Source organism: Lissotriton vulgaris, chromosome 8 (assembly GCF_964263255.1).
Source record: "Lissotriton vulgaris chromosome 8, aLisVul1.2, whole genome shotgun sequence".
In the NCBI taxonomy this organism is placed as follows: Eukaryota; Metazoa; Chordata; class Amphibia; order Caudata; family Salamandridae; genus Lissotriton; species Lissotriton vulgaris.
The window spans coordinates 1,487,589,192-1,487,615,757 of NC_141696.1; the positions used below are offsets into that span (position 1 = coordinate 1,487,589,192).

At 47.3% G+C, this 26,566-nt stretch overlaps 1 protein-coding gene across 1 annotated transcript in view; it reads right to left on the bottom strand.

Annotated features, from left to right (window-relative positions):
* Nucleotides 1-21,748: 21,748 nt before the first annotated feature.
* CREG1 (cellular repressor of E1A stimulated genes 1) overlaps nucleotides 21,749-26,566 on the bottom strand; it is a 192,052-nt gene continuing 187,234 nt past the window's right edge. Inside the window, exon 4 of the mRNA XM_086935570.1 lies at nucleotides 21,749-22,281. The gene's annotated coding sequence lies outside the window, so the exon portion shown is untranslated. The remainder of the gene's footprint in view (nucleotides 22,282-26,566) is intronic.

Sequence of the window (26,566 nt, forward strand, 5' to 3'; positions counted from 1 at the left end):
GGAGAATGAGGCAAGGCTGATGCCGTACCAGCGAAGGTGCAGCGCCGAAAAGGCGCCGGCTCGTTCTCGAATGGCTCAGCCGCCAGCGCCGAGGACCAAGAGGGACTCAGAAAGGTGCCCCCAGCAGAGCTGGGGAGGAAGGCTCCTGGCGCCGAAGCGGTGCCGGCCCGACCTGTGGTGAGGCAGCTGCCTGCTCAGAGGACTGAGAGGGGCTCAGAGGTAAGTCATGGAGATCCCCTGCGCCACAGGGAGCCTCGTAGGGACTTGCAGAAAGGCAGGGACGCTAGGCGCCGAAGAGGGGAGCCCCGAAGGACCAAACCCCGACAACAGAAATCTCCTACGACCTGGAGCTGAAACCTTTGGTGCCGGAACAGCCGGCGACTCCACATGAGTCCCAGCGCGGGGCAAGGGATCTGCAGATGTCTCAGGAGGTGGCGAAAGGGCCAAAGAAGCCTACAGAGCCTGTAGGCTGTAGGCTGTCATTTGGGCTCTTGTCGCCTCCGAGCCGGGAAACGGCAGGTAGGGAGGAGAGGGGCGGGGGCGTACGTTCCGGGGGGAGACGGCGCCCACCGCGGAAGGAGGACAGGTCCTCTGAGACACACTGAAGGACCTACCAGCCGGTGAGCCACGCCCAAAGAGCCGTGGCAAAATAAGATTCCGCAGACGAAACCGGCGGCTCCTCGCCTCCGAGGTAGGGGACGGATGCTGGGACGACACCGACCTGGACAAGCACGCCGACAGCAACTTCATCCGACGCTCCCGCCGTGACTTAGGCTTAAAGTGCTGGCAGGCGTCGCAACTCTCCGAGTCGTCGTGCTACCCCCAGGCACTACATGCAAATTTGGTGAGGGTCAGTCGCCGACATGGGACGTGCACAAGATGTACACGTCTTGAAGCCCGAAGGCATTCGCACACTGTTCCACTAAAACGACACGCGTGAAAAGGGATGGAAGGCCTAAAAACAGGCCAGGACACAATTCGGATCCGCGTTGCAAGCGGAAAAGAGAAATAACCGACAAAGGGTGCCAGAGTGGGATTTCTGTATCCTCGCTGATGTCACAGACGGGGTCGTCAGGGCGAAGTCACGTGGTGTCGTCCCCCCGGCGCGCAGGGATGCTGTAGCAAAACGTTTTCCGGATCCAGTCTCACGCCTGGGGGTAATTCTACGTTAAGGAATCTGCGTCTAGCAGTCTCTATCAGAGATCCAGAAAAACCTAGGACTTTGAAGGTCTTTGGAGCAAAAACATTTCTGAGGACTGGGACCAACTTGCCAAGCCAATACGATGACAGAACCTGGCTGAAAATTCAGGTTGCTCCTGCTCAGAGATTTTAAGCAGCAGCAAATCTATTTCAGCTGCAGATCGGGGAGAGGCTACCTAACCGTTTGGAAACCTGTTCAGCTCCAGCTTTCAGTCTTGCCCCGCTGGAGGAATCTGAGCTTGAAATACGTCAGAAGGTGGAAACAGTCACTTGGTGAATGCAACAAAAGTATACAGATGCCGTAGGACTTTCTTTGGGTATGAATTTAGAACTTCAGCTCTGAGCTTTCAGGCTAAAAGTGAATCGCTTCACTAGGACCTCATCTGACGGCTATCCGGCCTTGAGGAGCCTTTCTTAGCCACAGCCTGCTGCCTTGCCCCGCTGAGTATTTTTTGGCGACTATTTCAGAGACGAAGTCAGAAATTAAAATCTTCAATAGCAACAAAGCTGGTTTCTGTATCTGATCCGCGATCTATCGCAGTCAGCCTTAAATCGTGCCTAAGTCCTGGTCAAGTGTACCTAAAAGACCGTGGATGGCGTGATTTTCCTTTTAAAAAATTACAAATTCATATCTCCGGTTTCCCTTCAGTGCGCTTGACGGCCTCCGGCCGTCATGCCTCACGGTGGGCGTGTGCGGAGGACGGCCGGGGGCCGTCCAAAACCTACCCACGATTTAAGCCTCCAGCATAGGGCGAAAATGTGTGCAGCGCCAAAGGGGTTAATGGGTTTTTGTCATTTGGTGTAATCTTGGTCATTATTCTCTTTTTTTATGAATTGGAGGATTTTTTTGTGTATTGTGTTTTCAACCTCATACTTGCTTTGGTACATCTAAATGTTTTACACATTTTCTTAAGTTAAGCCTGTCTGTACTGTGCAATAGCTGGTAAACGTGGATGTCAGGTCTAAATTACATTTACAACCTTTACTGGACCTGGGCGAGATAGTGAAATTTTTACTTGTGGTGGTCTCCTAGTCACCACAACTAATAATCAACTTTTTGACAGACCTAATTCGCAGAGACCCCTTTGCAAACTCTACTCTAGAAGTTTCCTTCTGTGTTTGGAGTAACTACGAATTTTGGGGATCCCCCAAAATTTCAGGACTACTCTTGAAAAGGTACGAGATTTGTAGGTTTCCAGGAGTACTCCTGCTTCCCAAGTGTACTCTTGTAGATTTATGAGTAATTAATGCAGAAATGTGCATCTCCACATTTTTTTAACAACTTTATTTTGCAATTTGCAATAAAGAAACATGAAAAACATTACAAAGTCATCCTGGGTATTAAGGAACACAAGGATATGGGGGAATTCGGTGAATGTCCACTCCCCAGATGGGTACAAAAAGGTTTAACAGGCGAAATGTGAAACCATAGCATGACCCAATGCAGCTGTCTCGTTTCCCCACCTGCTTGGTCCTCAGTTGGTAGTGGCAGCCCTTATAAATATATAGCCCACTTGGGGTCACTCTCTGTGTCTGATGGGGACATCACCCACAACTGCAAAGCCCCTCACGTCTTGAACATCGTTGAATGCAATCCCCAGTTCTGTGCTGTCTCCGTATATTGGTGATAAACGGATGCCACACTGTGTCAAATTTGCCAACTCTGTCCCTGATAATTGCTGTAAGCTTTTCCATGGAATATAGATTCCATACCTTCTCCCACCACATGTTTAGCGAGGTTGCTTGTGGTTTCTTCCAGATCTGGGCTATACTCAACGCGCTGCCAAAAGGAAGTGGAAGAAAAAGCTGCCTCTGTGGAGTCATCGTGGGAAAAAGTCCATCCGCCCCTGGGGCACCCAAGAGTACTAAGAGTGGGTCGTGCGGTTACAAGATGCTAGAAATGGAGTGCACAGTGTTGAGGACCTTATCCAAAACTATTAGTACCGTCAGGCATGACCACAATGCCCCTTTTCCCACACCCTTTCCAACATAGCTCTGAACCCCAAAGTGCCACATTTAACTTTTTGATTTCTTTTCTTTACTGAAAAGTAACTGGTTTCCGACAAGGTCATGGAATATATGTGGGTGACCTCTTTTCTTTCTTTTTCCTCTTCCTTTAACTGGATAAGTGTAGCTTGCCTTATTCGAGGTAAGTGTTGTTTTGATTCCGCCTGATCTCTATTACTCCAGCATCATTGCTTTAACCGTTTCATCTCATAACCAATTCAAACAAGCATTTACAATGCAATGGTCTCGGCATTATTAAAGGTAGAGCTATTGGCAATGCTCATAACTTTTTTTTTCAATCATAAATAAATGGCATTGTCATTTACATTGCCAATAGCTTAATCGTTAAATAAATGGCATTGTCATTTACAATGCCAATAGCTTAATCGCTCGCAAATGCATGACCTATTGCAATCACACCCACACAGAGCCACACACACAAAGTCACCCACACACATATACAGAGCCACCCACACAGAGTCATTCACATAGAGCCACCCACACATAGAGCCACCTACAAAAAAACCAATCCACACACAGCCACACACACACACAGCCACACACACAGAGCCACCCACACAAAGAGCCCCCCCACACACACAGAGCCCCCCACACACAGAGCCCTCCCCCCCACACACAGAGCCCTCCCCTCACACACACAGAGGCCCCACACATACAGAGAGCCCCCCACACACACACAGAGCCCCCCACACACACAGAGCCCCACACACACACACAGAGCCCCACACACACACACACAGAGCCCCACACACACGCACACAGAGCCCCACACACACACACACACACAGCCCCACACACACACAAGCTTGACAAGAAGTACCACCTAAATGACAACACAATAAGCAATAACAATGTTCCCATGTGTCACAATTCACCCACACTATGAACCACAAATGCGCAGATCCAATTAGCAACTAGGGTGCAATTACAATGGTCCATTAGTGTGGCGATACACAGAGTCCGGAAAAAGGCGACGCATTCAGCAGTGAACAATCATATACAAGACAATAATAAGCAGTTCATTATTTTTTTTAGAGGGCAGGCCATGCCAAATACGTATCAAAAGTAAGATCCAAGAATGTCCCGGTATATTTAAAGGGGCCATTACAGCTCAGTTATGCCGATAGGGTAGAGTATTGCCCCGGTTTAAGCCATACATTTTAATTTACGAGGCACCCTACATGCACTTTTTCTAAGCGCCAAGAACGATCTTACACGGGAAGTGTATGAATTACACAAAAACCCATTATCCAGCGAGCGAGGTGCTTGGGCTCCCCTGCAAGATGGGCAGGAAATGCCATAGCGGCCGCTGTCTCTGCATCGGAAGAATACGTCACTTATATCCAGAACTTCAATAGGATAACTGACTACGCAACTGTACAGGGTGGAAGGGAATGCTGCTTCCCATAAAGCCTGGAGTACAAAACAAACTCCACATCCTGCGAACATCAGCATTGGCCCAGTGCACTGCCGTCTTTAGCAGAAACTCGGGTCGCTCCAGGTTCCAGAGGCTTTGACTTTAAGAATTTCAGTGCTTATTCTCCAAACAAAGAGGCAATAGACCGGTGCAGATGGCTTACCTTTTACCGGCGGCGGCGTGCTAGCTAGGCCTGCAGCGGGCCTCCTCCTGATTTCCTACGCCTCCTGCTTCCTCCTCCTCACCTTTGGGAATGACTAGTGGTTGGTCAAGAGGCTTGCGAGACGGTCAAAATCCACGCAATAGTTGATCACGCACGGGTCACGTAAAGTTCAAGCATAGACAGGGTAGATTTTTTTGCTGTCAGTGAAGTTCCATCAGCGGCAACACAGGCTCTTATTGGCCCTGTATATGTTTGTTCTAGTTTGCTTGTTCCCGTCCGAAACCTAGTTCAATAAAGATGTTTTTGATTTATAAAAAAAAACCAAGCACTCACTGGAAGACTCGGCGGCGGACGGGCAACAATGGCGGCCGCAAACATCCGAAAATTTTGGATTCGGGGGCGTGTTTTTGGCGTTCTGAGCGACGGATGACGCCACAGTCGAAAGAACGCAAATAAACACGCCCCCGAATCCGAAAGAGAGTGATGCCCCTGTCATCTAATGGCTGGCCCCCGTTTAGGGAGCCAGCCAATGGAAGAGAGAGGCGGGTTCAAGCCCCATACTCCAAATCAATAAATCTCCCACCGGAGACTGCGCAAGCGCAGCCTTCGGTCCTCGACCTAAAAAGCTGTTCACTGTCCACTCAGCCATCCACAGACACTCAGGTTGGGGCCTGTTGAAAAAGATACTTACCTTAGATAACACCTTATCTGGTAGAGACTCCATCTAGCGGCAGATTCCTTAACTTCGAATTAAACCCAGGTGTCGGACTTGATTTGGACATTTTTTTGAGCAGTCCTGTTGTACGCCAGTACGTGGCGTCTTTCAGCTCTGCACGGCGGCCTCCAAATCCTAAGTGATGTGTGCAGCGCCTATATTGGTGCCACTTCTGCCTGCTGATCTGAGTTTTGAAACTATTTTTTCATGCCAGAAGCAAGGAGCCATACTGAGGTACTGACAAGAAGTTTGCCAGAGTGAGGTCCTCTTCAGATGCACTTGTCAGACTGCAGAGCAGGGACATTGATAAAGAATCAGCGGCTAGAGCCAAGGCATTACCAAAAGTAACTTGTTCAGCCCTCCCATGAAAATAAAATCACAGCTGAAACCCAAGAACACAGCAATCCAATAACCAGTCCTATCATGCAGCTGGAATCAGTTCAAAGCACAGTTTAAAGTGTATCCCATGAGAGAAGTTGGCCTGGTATATGGTGTTCACTATTCTAGTGATCACCTTGCACCAGTCCAAACAACCCTTATGGTGATGGTTGTAAAGCCAACCTTATAGACCAGCTATCCTAGAGGTATCGTGGACAGAACAGTTTTAGGCTAAAAGACTCTTGAGGGCGTGTAAAGCCAGCTGTTTTACCATATGTAACCCCTTGAATACCAAATGAGAGGACACCACACAGGATATATATAAAATATATATGTATTTATTCACTAACACACTCCTCTGAACTCTTTGTGAGGTCAGAGGCAAAAGCACATAACAAGTTACACTCAGAAATACTTTAAATAGCACAATTTACAGTCAGGCCCAAGGGGCGCGTAAACCCATATACTAAGTAAGTGGTATAAGAACCACGACTCGGGAAAGGAGAAGGCCTAGGGAATCGCTGGGGCTACACTATCTGACCCTTAGGTTAGGAGTAGGAGGTCCACAGGCGGCGTGTGCAGAGTCAGTACTCTCACGCGAGAGTCAATAGGAACGTAAAAGGTAAGTAAATGGAGATTTAGGACACTTCCGATCTAACTAGAAGGAAACAACTAAACACCTAGACACTTGGATAGTCAATACCCTCGAGAGCACCGGAGTACTCGCGTTACCTCACCCACAGGAAGCGGGTGCATAGGTGTGAAGATGTGTCGGGTTTCGCTGTTGAAGTCTATTCAATTCAATTCAATTAATTTATTTAGCGCGCTACATACCCAGAGGGTCTCAAGGCGCTTGGAGAAGGGGGGGGGAAATTACTTGTCGAATATCCAGGTTTTAAGTTGCTTTCTGAATGCTAGGTGGTTCTGAGTGAGGCGAAGGTGAATGGGAAGTGAGTTCCAGGTTTTAGCCGCCAGGTAGGAGAAGGATCTTCCTCCCATGGTGGTTTTGTTGATGCGAGGTACAGCAGCAAGGGCTTGGTGGGAGGAGCGTAGCTGGCGGGAGGGGGTGTAGAAGGAAAGTCGTGTGTTGAGGCATTCGGGCCCAAGTTCGTAAAGTGCTTTGTGTGCGTGAGTTAGGAGGCGGAATGTTATCCTCTTATTGACGGGGAGCCAGTGGAGGTTTTTCAGGTGACCAGAAATGTGGTCTTTACGCGGAATGTTTAGTATGAGTCTGGCTGATGCGTTCTGGATGTGTTGGAGTTTTTTCTGAAGTTTTGCGGTGGTACCGGCGTATAGGATGTTTCCGTAGTCCAGGCGGCTTGTAATCAGTGCGTGGGTGACCGTTTTTCTAGTTTCAGTGGGGATCCAGCAAAATGTTCTTTTGAGCATGCGAAGAATGTTGAAGCAAGATGATGAAACGGTGTTGACTTGTCTGGTCATCGAGAGTGAGGAGTCCAGAATGACGCCCAGGTTCCGTGCGTGGTCTGTCGGGATGGGTGCTTTTCCAAGGGACTCTGGCCACCACGAGTCGTCCCAGGCGGAGGGGGAGGTACCTAAGATAAGGACTTCTGTTTTGTCGGAATTCAGTTTCAGACGGCTGTGCTTCATCCACTCGGCTACTTCTCTCATTCCTTTATGTAGGTTGGTTTTGGCGGTGTTAGGGTCTTTGGTGAGAGAGAGGATCAGTTGAGTGTCATCAGCGTAGGAGATGATGTTGAGGTTGTGTTGGCGTGCGATGGCCGCGAGGGGGCTCATGTATACGTTGAAGAGGGTGGGACTGAGTGAGGATCCTTGTGGCACGCCGCAAATGACTTCAGTGGCCTCTGATTTGAATGGTGGGAGGCGGACTCTCTGGGTTCTTCCGGCAAGGAACAAGGTGATCCACTCCAGTGCTTTTCCTTGGATTCCGATGTTTCTGAGGCGTTGTAACAGGGTGCTATGACAGACTGTGTCGAAGGCTGCAGAGAGGTCGAGGAGGATGAGGGCGACTGTGTCTCCATTGTCCAGTAGAGTACGAATGTCGTCTGTTGCTGCGATGAGTGCGGTCTCAGTGCTGTGTTTGGCACGGAAGCAGGACTGTGAGGAGTCGAGGGATTTGTTGGTTTCGAGGAAGGCGGGGAGCTGGTTGTTGACAGCTTTCTCGATGACTTTGGCCGGGAATGGAAGGAGCGATATGGGGCGGTAGTTTTTGAGTTCGGTGGGGTCGGCTGTGGGTTTTTTCAGAAGGGCGCTGAGTTCGGCGTGTTTCCAGCTTTCTGGGAAGGTGGCGGAGTTGAGGGAGCAGTTGATGACGTTTCGGAGGTGTGGTGCAATGATGGAATCTGCTTTGTTGAAGATGTGGTGAGGGCATGCGTCTGTGGGGGATCCTGAGTGGATGGAGTTCATCAGGCATATGGTGTCCTCAGTAGAGATTGGGTTCCAGTTATTAAGGATGTTCAAGGGGGGTGAAGGTACGGCAGAAGGTTGGGTGGGTTGGTCTCCGTGTTGGTTGTCAAAGCTGTTGTGGATGTCTGCGATTTTGTTGTGGAAGAATGAAGCTAGGGAGTCGCAAAGGGCTTGAGAGGGAGTGATGTCGTTGGAGTTGGCAGTGGGGTTGGTGAACTCTTTGACGATGTTGAATAATTCCTTGCTGTTGTGGGCGTTGTTGTCAAGTCGGTCTTTGAAAGCGGCTTTCTTGGCAGTCCGGATCAATTGGTGGTGTATGCGGGTGGCGTTTTTGAAGGCGTCCCTGATGCTGGTGTTGGGGTCTTTTTTCCATGCCTTCTCAAGGGAGCGGCAGAGTTTCTTGGATTTCTTAAGCTCATCATTGAACCAGGGGGCGTTTTTGCTACCTAGTTTTATTTGACGTTTTTTCAGGGGAGCTAGGTTGTCGGCGCTGTTGGTTAGCCATTGAGTGAGGTTAATGGCTGCTTGGTTGGGGTTCGAAGAGTGGGCAGGGGGGTTTTGAAGAAGCGATGAGATCTGGTCGGTGGTGATTTTGTTCCAGTTTATTCGCAGAGCAGGTTGAGGATGGTTGTGGGTTGTGGTCTTTTTGTAGATAAAGTGAACGCAGCTGTGGTCCGTCCAATGGAGAGCTGTTGTGTGGCTGAAGGAGATATGTTTGCTGGAGGTGAAGATAGGGTCGAGTGTGTGACCTGCGTAGTGTGTGGGGGAATTAACAAGTTGTTTGAGTCCGAGGTTGGCGAGATTGTCCATAAGGGTGGAGGTGTTGCTGTTGTTGCTTTTTTCCAGGTGAAAATTGATGTCTCCCAATAGAATGTAGTCCTCGGAGGGGAGGGCGTGTGGGGTGATAAAGTCAGTGATGTCTTCACTGAATTGTGCACGGGGTCCAGGTGGTCTGTAGAGGAGGGTGCCTCTGAGTGTGGTCTTGGGGTTGGTGTGGATCTGGAAGTGAAGGTGCTCGGCGCTAGCGAGGTTGACGTCTGAGCTGGTTGATATGCGGATGGAGTTCTTATGAACGATAGCGATGCCTCCACCTGTTTGTTTGGTGCGGTCTTTCCGGATGTTCTTGTAGCCTTCGGGGATGGCAATGGTGATGTCTGGGGCTGAGGAGGCGTTCATCCATGTTTCTGTTAGGAAGGCGACGTCCGGAGAGATGGTGTCTAGTAGATTCCAAAGGTCGATGGCGTGTCTATGGACTGAGCGGGTGTTGAGCAGGATGCATTTAAGGTGGTTGGTGTCAGGTCTCTGTTTGTTGTTAGTGGATGAGGAGTTGGTCTTGGTGCCGTCATACTTGCAGGAGTTGCATGTGAAGGGTCCATGGGTGTGTCCAGGAGCGGCTTGGGCGCAGTAGGGGAGTCGACCGGGGTTTAGGGCTAAGAGGGTGGAGGCGGCGTATGTAATGCGGGTGGGGTGGGTGGTACGGGGGCCAGGGGGTCTGGCGCTGGGCGCGGGCTTGGCGCGGACGGGCGTAGACGGGCTTACCTTTGGAGCACCTTCGGCGCGCATAGGGCGCGATCGCTGCTCGTAACCGCTGCGCGTAAATGCATCTGTCATATGTGGATAGTGGAAGGGGAGGGGCGAGGGAGGGTCAGCTGGGAAGGCGGGAGCGGGGCGGAGACTCGGGCAGGGCGAGACAACAACAAAATCAACAACAAAATGGCCGGTAGCGCGGGACGGAGCAAGCAGCCAAAGTAATGCAAAGTGTGCAGAAAACACTAAAAGAAATGTCAGTCAAGGCAACACAGCGATGGCACAATAATATCAGCAGCTACTTAGCAGGCGAGGTGGTTCAGCGCTGTAAGGCACACTAATTAAACAAGTAAAAAGAAAACGATCCTGCAATGTGAGTAGACTAAATGAATAACAGCGATCTTTGCAATTAAAGCGGTCGTGCAGTGCGAGATGATTACATAAATTGCAGTGATGTATGCAGTAAAAGCGGTCCTGCAATGCGGGATAATTAAATTGCTAGCAGCGGTGTATACAAATAAAGCGCTCCTACAATGCGAGATGATTACATAAATAGCAGCGATGTATGCAAATTAAGCGGTCCTGCAAAGCGAGATGAGTTAATTATAGTGATGAGTACAAGCAGCTGGGGAGAGCAACGATACCAGGCTGTTAGGGGAGGCAGGTCGGGGAGCAGCGTGGAGGAGCGGCCGTGTCTGTGGTAAGCAGGACGGTCACAGTGCGATCTTCACAACGCGAGCCTGATAGTCTCAGTGGGATGGAGGGTCAGCTGGGAAGGCGAGAGCGGGGCGGAGACTCGGGCAGGGCGAGACAACAACAATATCAACAACAAAATGGCCGGCAGCGCGGGACGGAGCAAGCAGCCAAAGTAATGCAAAGTGTGCAGAAAACACTAAAAGAAATGTCTGTCAAGGCAACACAGCGATGGCACAATAATATCAGCAGCTACTTAGCAGGCGAGGTGGTTCAGCGCTGTAAGGCACACTAATTAAACAAGTAAAAAGAAAACTATCCTGCAATGTGAGTAGACTAAATGAATAACAGCGATCTTTGCAATTAAAGCGGTCGTGCAGTGCGAGATGATTACATAAATTGCAGTGATGTATGCAGTAAAAGCGGTCCTGCAATGCGGGATAATTAAATTGCTAGCAGCGGTGTATACAAATAAAGCGCTCCTAAAATGCGAGATGATTACATAAATAGCAGCAATGTATGCAAATTAAGCGGTCCTGCAAAGCGAGATGAGTTAATTATAGCGATGAGTACAAGCAGCTGGGGAGAGCAACGATACCAGGCTGTTAGGGGAGGCAGGTCGGGGAGCAGCGTGGAGGAGCGGCCGTGTCTGTGGTAAGCAGGACGGAGCCTGTGAAGAAAGATGCTGCAGGCGACCAGGAGAAAGGTGTCCGGGTGGATCCAAGGGTGGTTCGGAGTTGAAAAAGACCTGAAAGCAGAGGAGAGAGACTCTAGGTCACTAGCCATTGACCGGGTGGAACCAGGAAGAAACCAGACGTCGTCGAGGAGCAATCAGGTGCAGGGGTGAAGCTTGTCGTTGCAGCCACGCGGACCAGGAGGAGTCGAGGATGACCAGGTGCTGGGGAGGAGCTGTCCCACGAAGGTTCTCGCAGATGGAGGGGTGGGCTTCAAGATGAGAGCCAACAAGCCTAAGCAAAGGCAACCCACGCAGGATACACAAAGAGCTTCTGGTGCAGACCAGGAGGGTCTGAGGTACTTCACCTTTTCAGGGAAGCAAGTGCCAGTCTGGAGCAACCAGACCAGCAGTGGATTTTCAAAAGGATCATCGTCAGAGGGCTACTAGCCAACGGGCCAGCAACCGGACAATGCGCAGAGCAGAACACAAGCAGAAGGGCCCCACGCAGATCTCATGGAGTGTGGAGGGCTGGTCTTCGGTGCAGGTGGAGCTCGGTGTCGGGGTGTCTCAGTCCCCAGTGCACAGCGCCGAGGAGGCCGCAGGAGCTGCGCTGTAAGCAAGTTGAAGACTTTCCAAGTTACCTGCTTCCACGGGTCCTGAAGCCGTCCACGGGGCTCAGCTGTGCTGGAGTCGTGCAGTGGGGTCAGAGGGATCCAGGAGTCGAGGTGTTGTCAGGCTCTGTGCTCGGGTTCCGGCGGGAACGGGGACAAAGCAAGCCGTAGAGTTGCTGGATGGTGCCTGGTTGCCTAGGGTGGTCACTCCTTGGCCACAAGGGAGATTCTTCAGTCTTCAGCTTGGTTGAATGTCGAAGGGTCAAGAGTTTAGTTTTCAGTTCGATTCCAGGATTAATCTAAAGTCTCCTGGGTCAGCTCCTACCTTTATACAACTAAAGGGGGCTACTTTGCTCACTAGGTCCCTCCTATGGGTGGGACCAGGAAGGGGGGTGGATACTCCCCCTTTCCTTTGTCCAGTTTCTCGCCAGAGCTGAGGCTGGAGTGCCCCAGCAACCGGTTTGAACTGGGGTATGCATGAAGCATCTAGTGTGCCTCAGGCAGTGTCTCAATCTATTCAACCCTCCCTGTCCCAATACACATCCGCCTGTCTGGGGCGGTGCTCGCACCTCCCCAAGCAGCAAACCTATTATCCAAACCTCCATGACTGGAAGGACTTCCAGCAGCAGGAGGTCAGACTTTTGTCTGTGGCAGCAGCATCCATTTTGTGATGTTGGGGCTCTGGTTAACTTTAACCGGGATTGTTGGACTTAACATGTCTTCTCCCTCTAGAAGGGTGGAATGCTACCCCCGTCGCCAGAATTGGCGAGGGGGTAGTATTCCAAAATGTATGACACCTTACACGAAATGTTTTGATAAAGCCAAATTAAAGTTAGCATCTAACCGCGAGGTGCACTTGAGTATATGGTATGGCAATATCATAGAACAGCTATAAAGACATGGTTCTGAAAGCTGCAGACAGGCTCAGCTCAGGCTAGAGCACCATCTCACACATAACCACACACTCTGCCTTCAGGATTGTTAAGGCCTGCCATAGGAGTGACTTATAGGTTACTGTGTGTCTATATGTAAGTAGTTATAGGAATACTACACCTAAGCAAGGGTGATTACACGACCTTGCCCCAGCTGAGTGATCAGCCAGTTGTGTCTATTTGAGTGGCCAGCCAGGGGTGGCATAATACATGCTGCAGCCCCTGGTAGGCCTTGGTTACACCTATGCCCTGAGTACCTAGGGTACACTTCTACAGGGGCTGATAAGGTGAACCAATTCCCAATTGGATGTACCTAGAGTACATGGTGTGAATTTAGAGAGAGTGCCTCTGGGCTGTGGGTCTGATTAGCAGGCCCACAGCCACATCTAAGTCGAAAACCAGTAAAGCAAAAGCAAAAAGTGGGGTTGACCATAGGAAGCAGACCCTAATCTCCTACATCCCACACGTTACCTCCTGGATCGAAGAGAAGCCATCTGTAGCTGATGAAATGGAATTCACAAAAAATGGGGTCATCAGACTGCCAGTTCCATAGATGCAAAAGCGTTTTCAAAGAACCAAAGGGACAGTCTAAAGTCGTTCAGTTCTGATACAAATGAATGAAACTAACAATCCATTACCTGGACATTAGTGTAGGAAAAATTATTTTCTGGTGGTTGGATTACTTTTTAACTTGACACAAGTAGTTCCAGTTCGTTTGCTCTATATATTCCTTTTCTTAGTGCCTAATCAACGTATTTTATAGATAGAGAAGCTATTTTTAGGCTAGCATATTAATCACTCAATGACAATATTGCACTTGCTCTGCTTTGAGAATGTAAGGGTTGGTAAAAGGAAAGTAACATGCCTAATTGATAATCTGTATTTGATTTTGTGCTAGATGATCACACTGCATTTTGACAAAAGCCTCACATTTATTTAGGAGGTGGCGCTGGCAAGCCACATTTTAGGGGCGCTAAATGCACCATCTCACCTTTTCAGTGCCTCCTGTTCGACGACTGCATTGTAAACATAACACGTTCAGCTTTTTGTTTTTCTTTCAAGTGTTTTTTTTTTCTCGATCCATTTGTTTAAGCAATTTCACGCTTGTTCAAAGGAGTTCTGGATGTATTGAACTTGGCGTTATCCTCTTCCATGCTGTCCTCTAGTGGTTAAAGTGTAAAATGCAGGAAACGGAACTGAAGAAGACATTAAGTATTCTTGAAGTTTAAGCACATCTGTAGGATTGTAGACTGCCACATTTCCAGTGCACTACACTGGAATGAATGTGAGCCTGGCTTTTCGACAAAGCCCTGGCACCATTAGCGCCCAGATACCCATAGGGGTGACAGCCCTGCGCTATACAAATACTGATTCATCTCATTAGAGAGGTTTAACACCCATTGTCACAAACACGCACAAGGTGAGGAACACTTGCAGGCAGGCTAAATCAATGGAAATAGCTTTTGGTAGCATCCAAACTAATCGTTCCACTCCAGCCAGAGGCTCACTTAATGCAAATCAGTACTGACCCTGCTCCTTATGGGAACAGCCCATCCCGAACTGCCCGGATTGGTCCCCTCCAGAAGGGAACACAAGCAACCACAGGCTGGTTTTGCCCTCGTTAGGCCTGATCAGCGAGGTAACCATTGGATCCTACGGCACAGAAAGCAAGGAACATACGTCTAAGAATTGCCTTGGCAATTTAGGGTGTGAAATCACAAACAACGTGATAGGAGGAATTGCAGGAAATAGTATACACCACTGGCAATTGCCCCAGTTAGCTCCCAGCCCTTCGTTTTTCACACACTGTGCTACTGTAGACACAACCCACCCCCTCATGCAAATCAGTGCTCATGGGAAGTCCATTTCGATCTGCCAGGCACAGCAACCTCCAGAAGGGAACAGGTTTCAGCTTTGTTAAGCCTTGTCACTGAGCTTGGATCCTAAACGCAGGGGATGAACGTCTGGGCAAACACTTGTTTAGAGGGGACCTGCCCTGGCAGTTCAAGCTGGACCTTTCCTATTGGAGCAGGGCCAATATAGATTTGAATATGGCTGGTTCCGGGCGGAGGTAATGTGGTGGGTAAAAGAATGATGAACAGGAATGCAACCCACAGTAATTACCAGTGGCTGGAATTAATTCAAACATTAAATTTATACTTGTATAGCGCACTACTCACCCGCAAGGGTCTCAAGGCGCTTGTACGAATACCGCTGTGGAACCCACTCCTGGGCACCCCCAAGGTGGAGGCCAGGCATCCTTAGCGTTGTGGGGGCCGTTGTGGAGATTAAGCAAGCTATTGCCCAGTTGCCGAGTGGGACTCCATGATTGGAATAGGCACAGAGGCGAGAATGATCAGGTCCGTGGAATTTTGAGCCCAAGACCCACCGAGGCAGGGAATTGAACCCTGGTCCCAGGCTAGACCTCTGCATCAGGGTCTGCCGCTCTAATCATTGAGCCACACTTCTCCAACATTCCACCCATCGCATTTTCTATTCCTCAGTGTGGCACCCTAAGTGTGCCCGGTGGGTGTGGGTCCCAGGCTCACTGCCATTGGAACCAACCTACACTGTACGGATGAGCCCCAAATAGGGTGAAAACAGTTTGGGGCTGCCTCTGTTTCTGCTCAGAGGAACCTAGGCAGGTATTTGGTCTGAATGATTCCTAGTGGATCAGGGTCAGGACTGAGTTGCATGTGGCTGGTTCCTGTCGGAGGTGGCATGGTTGGTGTGAGAAGTTGGCCCGATATGCAGTGTTCACTATTCTAGTGACCACTATGTATCGTTCCAAACGACCCTTATGGTGATTGGTTGTAAGTCAACCTTAGACCAGCTATCCTAGTAGCGTGGATACGAGCAGTCTTCGGGCTAAACTCTAGAGGGCGTGTTAAGCCAGCTGTTATACCATCACATACCCCTTGAACACCAAGTGAAAGGACACCACACAAGTGTTATGAAACTAAACAGGATATTTATTAGAATCACAACAGCCCTGTACTCTTTATGAGGACAGGGTACTAAGCACAGAACAAAACTCTTAGGAAAATACTTCAAGTGCACAATCAATACAAGTGCCCGAGGGCACGGAAAGTTTAGTGGTCTCGGGCGGACCCGATAAGGCAAGTCGGAAGCGAGGGACTCAGGACCCTTAAGTAAGGAGGCTATGCGGGCACCGAAATGCCGGAGTTACCTAGCCACAAGGGCTGCGGCCGCACAAGTCTTACAGGCGTCGGGGGTCTTCGCTGACGAGCCAGGAGCCGGAAGGAAGGAGTTGCTGGCCGGCGACCAGTGAAGAATAGTTCGTAGAGATCCAAGCCTGGATCAGAGATCGATGACACCTGAACGCAGAGGGGACCAAGTTCGTACTACTAGCCAGTAGTCAGAGGGTACCAGGAAGGCACCGGATGGCCGTCACCTCGACTAGGTGAGTGGGCGACGCTAGGCTCTGCAGTCTCACGGACCAGGAGGTATTGTCGGCGACCAGGATGGAGGTGCGAGCTGTCCCACGAAGGTTGATGCTGTCGGCGTCGCTGGGCCCAGGATTGGGGCAACAAGCCTTGGCAGATTTCAGGGCCACGTGGTGGGCCTAAAATGGCGTCTTGGGTGGACCAGGAGGGTCCGGGGTGCTCCTCTCGGAAAAGGGGAGCAAAGGCCGGTCTGGAGCAACCAGACCAGCAGCGTTGGTTGTCGGATGTCGTCAAGGAGATCACAAGCCAGCGGCTAGTGATCGGACAACGTGCTGAGCGGCGAGCAGAAGGGCCCCACGCAGATTGTGGAGATGCTGGGAGGCTGCACTTCGGTGCTGGAGCTGCTCAGGATCGGGGCTTCTCGGACCCCGGAGCACTCACCAGAGGATTCCTTCGGTGGTCGTGCTGGATTAAGAAAGCGTGCAGGTTTTGATGATGGCCGGTCCCTCGAGGTCTCGTCGCACCCACAGATCTCAGCTGAGCTGACGATGTGGGTAGAGGTCAGAGGTGCCAGGGAAGCCGGTTCTCGTCGAGCTGGGTCGTCGGATTCCTGAGGAAGGACTTGCAGCAAACCGCAGAGTTCTTAGATGGTGCCTGCAGATGCAGGGTGACTACTCCTTAGCCACAAGGGAGAAATCTTGAGAAGAGTCTCGAATGTCCTTTTGAAGAAAGTAGTTCTTGATTCAAAGATGATCTAATTTGGAAGGGTCCCCGCTCCGGCCTTTATCCTAAAGAAAGGGGTGGGTACATGACTAGGTCCTGCCCTAGGGGTGGGACCAGGAAGGGGGGTAGTTACACCCCTCTCCCCGTGCTGGACTTTCCCCAGGTCAGGGGCTGCGCGCCCCTGGAACTGGTTCTAGCCGGCAGATGCGTAGTGAGCACCGGGGTGCCACTCCGCAGTCACCTTCTTGCAAAGCCCTACTTACCCAGAATACACAAACCCTGTCTGGGACGGTGCGAACACCGCCCCTGACAGGAAACCCTTTGTCCAAGCTCTCCTCGCTGGAAGGACTCCCAGCAGCAGGAGGTCAGACTCGTGTCTGTGGTGGCAGCGTCCATTTTGTGGAGCTGAGGCTTCAGTTACCTTTAACCGGGATTCACAGTTACGTACATGTCGTGTCCCTCTAGAAGGGCGGAATGCTAACCTCGTCGCCAGAGTTGGTGAGGGGGCAGCATCCCGATTCGTATGACACCTTACTCGACATGTCTTGATAACGCAATACCGAAGTTACCGATGTGATACGCGTTATCATGGAACAGCCATTGGGTCTTGGTTCCGCAAGCTGCAACCGGGCTCGGCTCGTGCCAGAGCCCAATTCACACGGTTCCATGCACTCTGCCTTCAGGATTGTCAAGGCCTGCCATAGGAGTGACTGATAGGAACTCGGGTGTCCATTTTAAGGTTAGGTATAGGGATACTATACCTACAGCAACGGGCGGGTACGCCACGTTGCCCCAGCTGTCGTGCAGCCAGTTGTGTCAGATTTAGATGGCCATCCAGGGGTGGCATAATACATGCTTCAGCCCCTGGTAGGCCCTGGGTACACCGATGCCCTGAGTTACAGGGTCTGACAGGGTGGCCCAGTTCCAATTGGGTAATGCACCTAGGGTACACACAGCAATTTAGCGAGAGAACAGCTAGGCTGTGGGTCTGATTAGCAGGCCCACAGCCCGAGAAAGTCGTAAACCAGTGAAACAAAAGCAAAAAGTCCGGGTGATCATAGGATTGCAGACCCTACTCTCCTACAGTTGGCAAAAGAAGGATGGACTGGAATGCGGACCAGAATAGTTACCATTGGTCGAAATTAAGTCAAGTATTCAAACAACCTTTATTTGTATCCCTGAGCACCCACTATAAGGTACCTCCTTCTTGCATATTAATGTTGGGGAAAATACTGAGGCAGGAAGCAAAAAGCATAACAAAAAACAGACATTTGATGCTGAACATTACTCCTATGTTTGGAGGACATTTAAGGGAGTTGTAACAATTGCAGGAGAAACCCTAGACACTTTTGTTTGATCACAAGTTAAATACTTTTCCTGTGAAGGAATCCCTTTCCTTACCTCGAGGGTTCCTATATGACTTCATGTCACCAGGACACACGTTTTCCAGTTCAAGTGCGTTCGTTGAATTTGTTCAATTGAGCTGAACTTAGAATACCACCCAGTTAATGCACCAAGGGAAGCCTCACAAGCCACAATTTCCTTTGCGCTCGTCAGGTCAAACTGGGTACCTTTAATAGGTCCTGTAATGGGTTATCATGAACTAAAAGGAGCTAGCACATAGCAATTCCCTTAAACTGGCTAAATAGTTATTAAATGATCTCTATGAATCCTGGTCTCTGGAAGAGAAACTTGAGTCTTGTTCTTCTTTGGGGCACTGTGTTCCTTCGACAGTTGCTTGGCCTTCCGGTCATACGCTTTGCAATTCTCTTATCATTCTAGCTACATTAAATTTCTCGACACTCAAGGACCAATTCAAAACAGTCTGTCCTTTTATTAACGGTACTTGTAAATATCTGATCCAGTGCTGGAAAACTGGAAGATACAGGGATGTGTGAGTGCATCCGAGGATAGGGAACCATTTATTTGAAGGCGCCATTCATACACACCATGCTTGGACAAATGCTTTTCTGTCAAAGATGGAGTCTCCTTCTTCTTTCACGAGAGAGGATCCAAAAGGATGAGTCAGGGCTTCAGGAGGAGCCTTAAATTAGCAGAAGGATCAACACAAATACCACATGCAACCCTCAGCCGCTCTGGATCTCAACTGCCTACAAACCTTAGACAGGGGTACACAATGGGTCGAACGACGAGTGGGTTTGAACTAGGTCAGGGTTCTCCAAAGTCGGTATTGGAGGACGGGATCCATGCCAGAGTTTTAGCATATACCCATTTAGATAAATGTAGTTATCTTCAAAATCTGGCATGGATCTGGCCCTCCAGGACCGACCTTGGAGAACCTGAACTGGGTAACTGCAGTCGGCGTGACTGCAAGAACTATGCAGCTTTTAAACAAAGACACACACGGCCACGATTCATGAGACCAAGTCAGTGATAAAGCAACATGGGTAGATGCAATTGAGAAATGCTAAACTAGGTCGTCTTTTGCAGGCAAAGAAACCAAACACCGGACCACTAAAATAATTTAAACTGCATAGGAGAACAGGCAAGATTTTGGAGCCTTAGCATTTCTTCCGAGGGCCTTGAGAATCATGATTTGGCACAACATAGTGAGGAGGGAGTGACTACATGCGCTACTAAAGTTGCACTACTATAGCACGACAGAAAAACGTATGGAATGCAACTGTTTTGCCACCATCAACGAACCGCTGACTTCATCCCATGCCAGACTTTGTGCGCATGCGTCACTCCTGTTCATGCTACCAAGATGCCAACACTCATATTTCCGGAAGAGGGGGGCACATCCATCAAAAAATAGATAAAATGAGTGGCACATGTATAGCTGGGTGCTGCCATAACAAATTTTACAAAATACGAGCGGGGTCACAATGGAGGTAGCAGAAGTCCAACACAGCTCCATTTCCAGGTGGCTGCCCACCTTCCCTCTACACCACTACACTCTGCCACGATTGCCGACCACTCATCCTCGAGGAAACGAGAATGATAAGTAATGGTGGCAGGCATGCCCAAAAAAGAGGAGTGATGCCTCTTACATTTTCTTTAAAACCTCTTAAAGTGGCAATTCACCACACGGAACACACAGCTGTGTGTGTCTGCGAGTTCCCAACTGCGAAAACTCCAGGAACCTAAATGTATGTGTAGATCTATAGAGAAACCTTATAGAAGGCTAAAGCAACTCACAGGGTGGCATGCGCAGATACATTTGAAACTACTGCAGAGAGTAAGACATTTGGGGCACATGTAAACAGCTAATTGGGGGTGGAGGGTATCTTCCCTCAGTCTCAATACAGAGTTCTCAGAAAGTAGTGAACTTTAGGATTAGATAACGCAAGAAGAACAGATTGCAAGTTAAACCTATAAAACAAGCATAAAAACACACAAATTTGATATAAATTAAAAGGTGTTCGAATAATTCTATGCTGGTTTTATTTACAGATATCAAACAGCAATCAAACTACAACTGTGAGCAAAAGCAACAAAGCTGGTTCATGAAAGAAATAAAATCCACGAATGCACTTTTATAAGTACTTTATCTCTTTAAGGTGATGTTACCTGAATGCTGAAGGTGGGTGTTTCTATGAGAAGACATACTCTAAAATGTAGAGAAGAGTGCTTTTGACAAAACCAAAACAATTTTGGCATTAAGGACTGCAAAATCATAGTTGGGAGGGATAAATAAAAACTAGAAGACGTGTTTTGTTCACTTTTTTAAAACTACTTTATTGCACATCCCATATTTGCTTTAATTGTATAAAATATATATATCTTAATACATATAGATACATATATATCTATATGATATATATATATATGTATATATATATATATATATTATATATATATGTACTCTTTATGTAAAGTTAAACTGCAGCTGAATATTTAGTTCAGAAATCCGATATTTGAGTAATCGCTTGACAGCGTCTGAACTATCTAGCTACGAGATTAAGGATACACATCGACATAGGTATGGACTTCTTTTTTTGGACTAAAAATATTAATGTCTGGTTTGTATAAAATCGCAATTTATATTTTTTGTTAAACAGTGGCTTATTTCTTTTAATCAACAACAAACTGTTGGAAGTCACCCATGAATGTGTGAGACTAAGCTGTACCGTGGCATGTTTGTACAAGTGGGAGAAGAGGGTAATGACAATTTGTAGACTTACAAGTCTGATGTGAAGATCAACATTTGCATAGGCAATTAAAAAAACAATTGTAGCTATCATTCCTGCTTTCAAAAAAAGTCCACAGTTGTTAATGTTGTTCTGCATGATGCTACTTTAATAGCAAACGAAAAGCAGACTAGAATGTATCCCAAATGAAAAACAAGACTTTCCGGCACATTTATCAGATCTCCTTATGGCTACATCTGAAGTCTAGTCCTAAGGTAGTTCTTCTGACATGCCAGGGTTCAGATTTCTTTAAATCATACTCCCTGACTTCTGTGCACAATTTATTCATCCATTAATTTTCCCAACATGAAGACACTAGAAGAATTCAGTAACTTGTTGACAAGTATTGTGAACACTGCATTGCACAGCTATCCTCTAACCAAGTGGTTTCAAGATGTTTGCATTAAGATGCAACTCTACTGTGAAGAGTTTTGAACTCAAAAAAATGCTTATATCACTAGATCGTCTGAACTATTTACACATTCAGCTTTGTAATGCACTGGTCATGTCACATTGCATATAACATCTTCACAGGGGTTCTTTTAGTACCACGCAAACACCTAGGAAAATCATTTGTCGAAGCCTAACAGCATATTTCTTATCACCTGGATGCTGCACCTTCACCTTCACCTTCACCTCCACCTCCACCTCCACCTCAGACAGCCCACAGAAAAAAACACAGTACACACCAGATAAAAGAGAGTCTCACAATACAAAGACACAAAAAAGGGCATTTATAAAAGGAGCTTCAGCGTAAGGTTTATGTATATTCCAGCAAGTATTAGGCCTTAGCCTACATTGTATCACAGTGAAACATGTCTCTGGGTAATCTCCCTATATTTCACATTCTCTTATTTTGGCTGCATATATGATCTCTGAAAAACAGATATATTGATCAGTGCTCAGTTCAGGTGCCATGAATTCATATCAGCTGCCAATAAATGGCAACGTGCGGAATCCACAATGTGGATAAGAAACGCACAATTCCAAAACAAAAGTGTACACCAGAGAGAACAAAGCAGGATACATGTCTATCCTCGCAACAGGCGGATTCATTTTTGAAGCTTCTGCAGGTGCTACAAGATGGTCACCAAAAGCCACACATTATTATTTTCTTAAGAAACATTTGAACATGTTGAAGTAGATAGTGCTCATTGAAAAAGGAATCTAATTCCATATAAGGCACATAGGTTCACTAATTGGTTTTAAAATCAACAGAAATACAATCATCCATTCGTAGTATCTTGCAGCCTCTTCAAGCATATATCGCACCTGAAAAATAAAGAAATGGTCTTGTTAAAAAGGTTTCATAGATTTAAAAATATTTTTAACAATCTAAAACTTAGTTCCAAATGCTTTAGGAGTAATACATCATTGAACTAGTAAGTTAAAAATCAGATTCCTTAGAGTCAATTGACTGATGAGAGCAGTTGTTGTGTAGTTCCCACTAATTCATAGGACCTGAGCGGTTGTGGACAACATAAAATGTGGGCAAGGTGCCTAGACTGATTCTAAGCACCCCTGCAGGCTATAGTGGCCTAGAGACCAGCTAGCTCACATTGTCATCACAAGACCCCCCTAGCCTGAACAGGGAGCAAATGGTTTCTGGCAAACACCGAACATGACAACCGGGACCCCTCAGGGATTGTGGTAACAGCTCAGTCACTTGTGCACTCCTGTTCTGAGAGAAACATGAAGAGAATACACAATGGCACATTTTCAATATATTTATGAATAACTAGCAACCCGTCCCATCGTTGTCTGGGTATGAATTGCTGCCGGCCAGTAGTATATTGTTTTGTAGGATTTTGTTTTGATAACATTTCTTATCTGTGACAGGCCTGTGAAACGCTCCGATTCACAGTGCACTGCTGATGCACTTAAGAGTGCGCGTTCAGTAGTGTGTGAACTCGAGTTTCCCTACTTTCTTTTTCCTTGCAATATTATATAGCGCGAACTCGACAACATGGCATGAGCACAATTTACATTACAGAAGAACACATTCATTTGTGGTAGGCACGGGGAGACAACCCGATTTGCCTGGAATCACAGGATGTTGAGCTGATGCCGAGATTCGAACGTAGCTCCCCAGCTCTAAAGTTCGCAATTCTAGAACTTGTGGCGGGAGGTGTGTCTAAAAGTTTATGTCGGTGATGGCCATCAATGAGAGAGACCTGTGCATTTTTCAAATGGGTGGTGAAAAAATATGAGTATGTTGCTGGAGATGTGGGCCGCCATGACACCAATGTACTTACCGGGGGAGGGTAAACGCCCATTATTATGCAACTTTCTTTCGGCATACCATCACTCCGCATTCGTTCATCACGAAAGTACCATGACTCCGCAATGCCATTATAACCCATGGCATTACATTTTATATGCTTTTACCACGCATACATTTACAACAAAATTTGTTGTAAATGCATGAATGGTAAAAGCAGGTTTTTTAAAAAAATGTTTGGATATGGTAAATAAGGGTATAGGGGTATATGTTTTGGGGTACTGAGGTATATGTTTTGGGGTGTTTGGGTATTTTAAAGGTTCAGATATAGTTTTGGGTTATGGGGTACAGGGGTAGTTTTAGGGTTTAGGGATAGGTATGGGTTTTGGGGTACAGGGTATTTTTAGGGTTCAGGGCTAGGATTGGGTTTTGGGGTACAGGGGTATTATTAGGGTTCAGGGCTAGTTTTGGGGTACAGGGGTATTTTAGGGTTCAGGGGTAGGTTTGGGTTTTGGGGTACAGGGTTATTTTTAGGGTTCAGGGCTAGGTTTGGGTTTTGGGGTACAGGGGTATTTTAAGGGTTCAGGGCAAGGTTTGGGTTTTGTGGTACAGGGGTATTTTAGGGTTCAGGGGTAGGTTTGGGGTACAGTGGTATTTTAAGGGTTCAGGGCTAGTTTTGGGGTACAGGGTTATTTTTAGGGTTCAGGGGTAGGTTTGGGTTTTGGGGTACAGGGGTATTTTAAGGGTTTAGAGATAGGTTTTGGGGTACAGGGTATATTCATAGGATTAAGATGGGTTAGTGTTTAATGGTGGTGGGGTATTTTAAGGAGTAAGGGTGGGTTATGATTATGGGGTGCAGGGGTATTTAAAGGGAGCAGGGTGGGATTAGCACACAATATGAGACATGGCATGAAGGGCGGAACGTACCACACGCCCCCAGCGTTTGTCACGCCCCCAGCACCCGCCCACAGCACAACGCAGACACGCCCACAAGGGACTACTTTGCTGGCACGGTTCTTTTACCTTTTAAATGTATATGGTGGGCGTCTGCATAGCCTATGTCCTTCTGCTGCAACTGCCCATTCCAACGCTGTATTGGGTGTTGTGATTGGTGCTGTGGTTCCTGGGATTACCCGCCTCAAAGGTTTGGGCTCTCTCTTTATTATATTAGTATGGATCAGTAGACAGAAGCAGGTGAAAATGATCACAAACGCCAACAGAGTGAATAGCAGACATAATTCCATGATGGTGTGAAGACTGTGTATACATGCAGGCATATATTACAAGGTAGTGATCAGGTGTACTTCTACTACGCAATTCCTACTCTGTGTATGTCTGAGCCAAGAATTCTCCCCATTGGGATGATCCAACCCCATTACCTGGCAGGAAAGAGTGTAGGAACCCGTCTTGGTCCCAAATAGGACACCCCTCGCAGAGATGTAAAATAGCTGCTTGGCAAAGCCTCCGCATGCAGAGACCCTCGGTCTCAGATGAAGTGTCTTATCTGCTAACACCGGAAATGCCTCTTTATAATAAAAAGTACCCTTGCGATGTACATTCAGATTAGCATTGTTGTGGCTACGTAGATAGCCCTGTCGCCCCAAGGATGAAGATAGAATGACATTTTTACATCACACGTAGAGGCCTTGGACTCAGCGTTCGAGTCATCATGATAATGTTGCGCGGAGTCTAATGTGTAGGCAAAGCAGTTTCAGAGAAACAAATCCACTATTGTTTCATATGTGAAAAAGTTACAGCAACTAGGTTATTGTGCAGAAAAGAGGACAATGTAAGAAAATGTGCAGCGTGGCTAGATGGGCCTAACTCATGCACACAACACAGTGGATAATAAAATTACAAGCCAACATGAACCTTGGAATCAATAATCATGCTGGCTTTATTTTCAGGAGTTGCTTTTAACATAGAGTACCAAACAAGAAACCTCATGGTCAGGAGTGCCCACGCAGATGTTGAGGTTCAGAGATAGCATTCTACTTTGTATTGATGATCTAAAGTAAGCTTATTTATTTATTTTTTAATCAGGCTCAACTTTTAGGCTTTGTTTAGGTCAGGGGTTCCCAAACTTTTGACTCCTGAGGACCCCCATTGACTCACCACTGGAAGCCGGGGACCCCCAGCAATTTGTATGATTTAAATTTCAAACTCAATTTGTATGATTTAAATTTCAAACATTAAAAGAGTAATTCGAAAAAAATAGACATGTGCACACAAAACAAACATTCAAATTACTAAGGATTTTAGTATTTTATATTGAAAGAGTTTGCAAAAAACGGAAAAATGTAATAGGAAGGTTGGTGCTGCATCTCAGTGATTAACTTTAAAATGGTTAGTTTTATTTCACAGTACAAGGCTCCTGCTCTTGCCAAGGCCAGAGTGGAAACCCAAAGCAGTCCTGGCAAATGTTTTCAGACCAGTTCCCATACATTGCACACAAAGTGCAGTGAGTGAGCCTGACCACTACCAAAGGGGGCTTTGGGAGGTTCTCCCCTCAAGAAAATTTAGGATACAATGGTGCATTCTAAAACACCTTTATCATTATATATTAAATTGTATTAGCGTTTAAAGAATAGTAAATGATGACCTTACTATGCACCATGTTACAACAATCTTTGTTGGGGTTCTTCAATGATTCCCTTATTATCACCCTTCAGCAGTGCCTCTCATTTCTCCATAGCACATGTCACGTGTATTTCATTTGTTTTATAGCATCTCTCATACAATTGTAGGATATCAGAGCACTTTACATCACACACATATAGAGACAATGAATCATACGTGTTAATCAGTGTAGAGAAAATGTTACATAAAGCAAAGGGGACTACAAGGTGTAGGATTCACATGTCATTCAAACTGGTAGGAATTTTTAAAGAGTGCTTGGTCTGGAAAAGCACAAACTCAGGATTCAGAACATAACACAGTGGTTAGCATTGACTTTAACAATAAAAATATTTTTCCACCCAAATAAACCCCTTTAGCAGCATTACGATAATGAAAGACTAGGAAAAAACATGTTACTAACTTGTACCATGCAGTGTGTAAGCAGCTCTTTGATGACAGTTTATAGGTCACTGTGCTAGATTATGGTTGCCTCTTATGAGCTTCAGAGTAGCACAAGAATATCCGTGACAAAAGCACTAACCCACTGACCTATGCACATAAAATACTGTTTTTTAAAATGCATGGTACACGTTCTTTGCAGCAGGCATATTAACCCCCTGCGCTACCTCAGATAAGTCAAACCTGCCACTGGACAACACTCATCTCTCTCCAGCAGGAACATTAATCACTGGTGTTATCTTGACACTTTTATTGTTG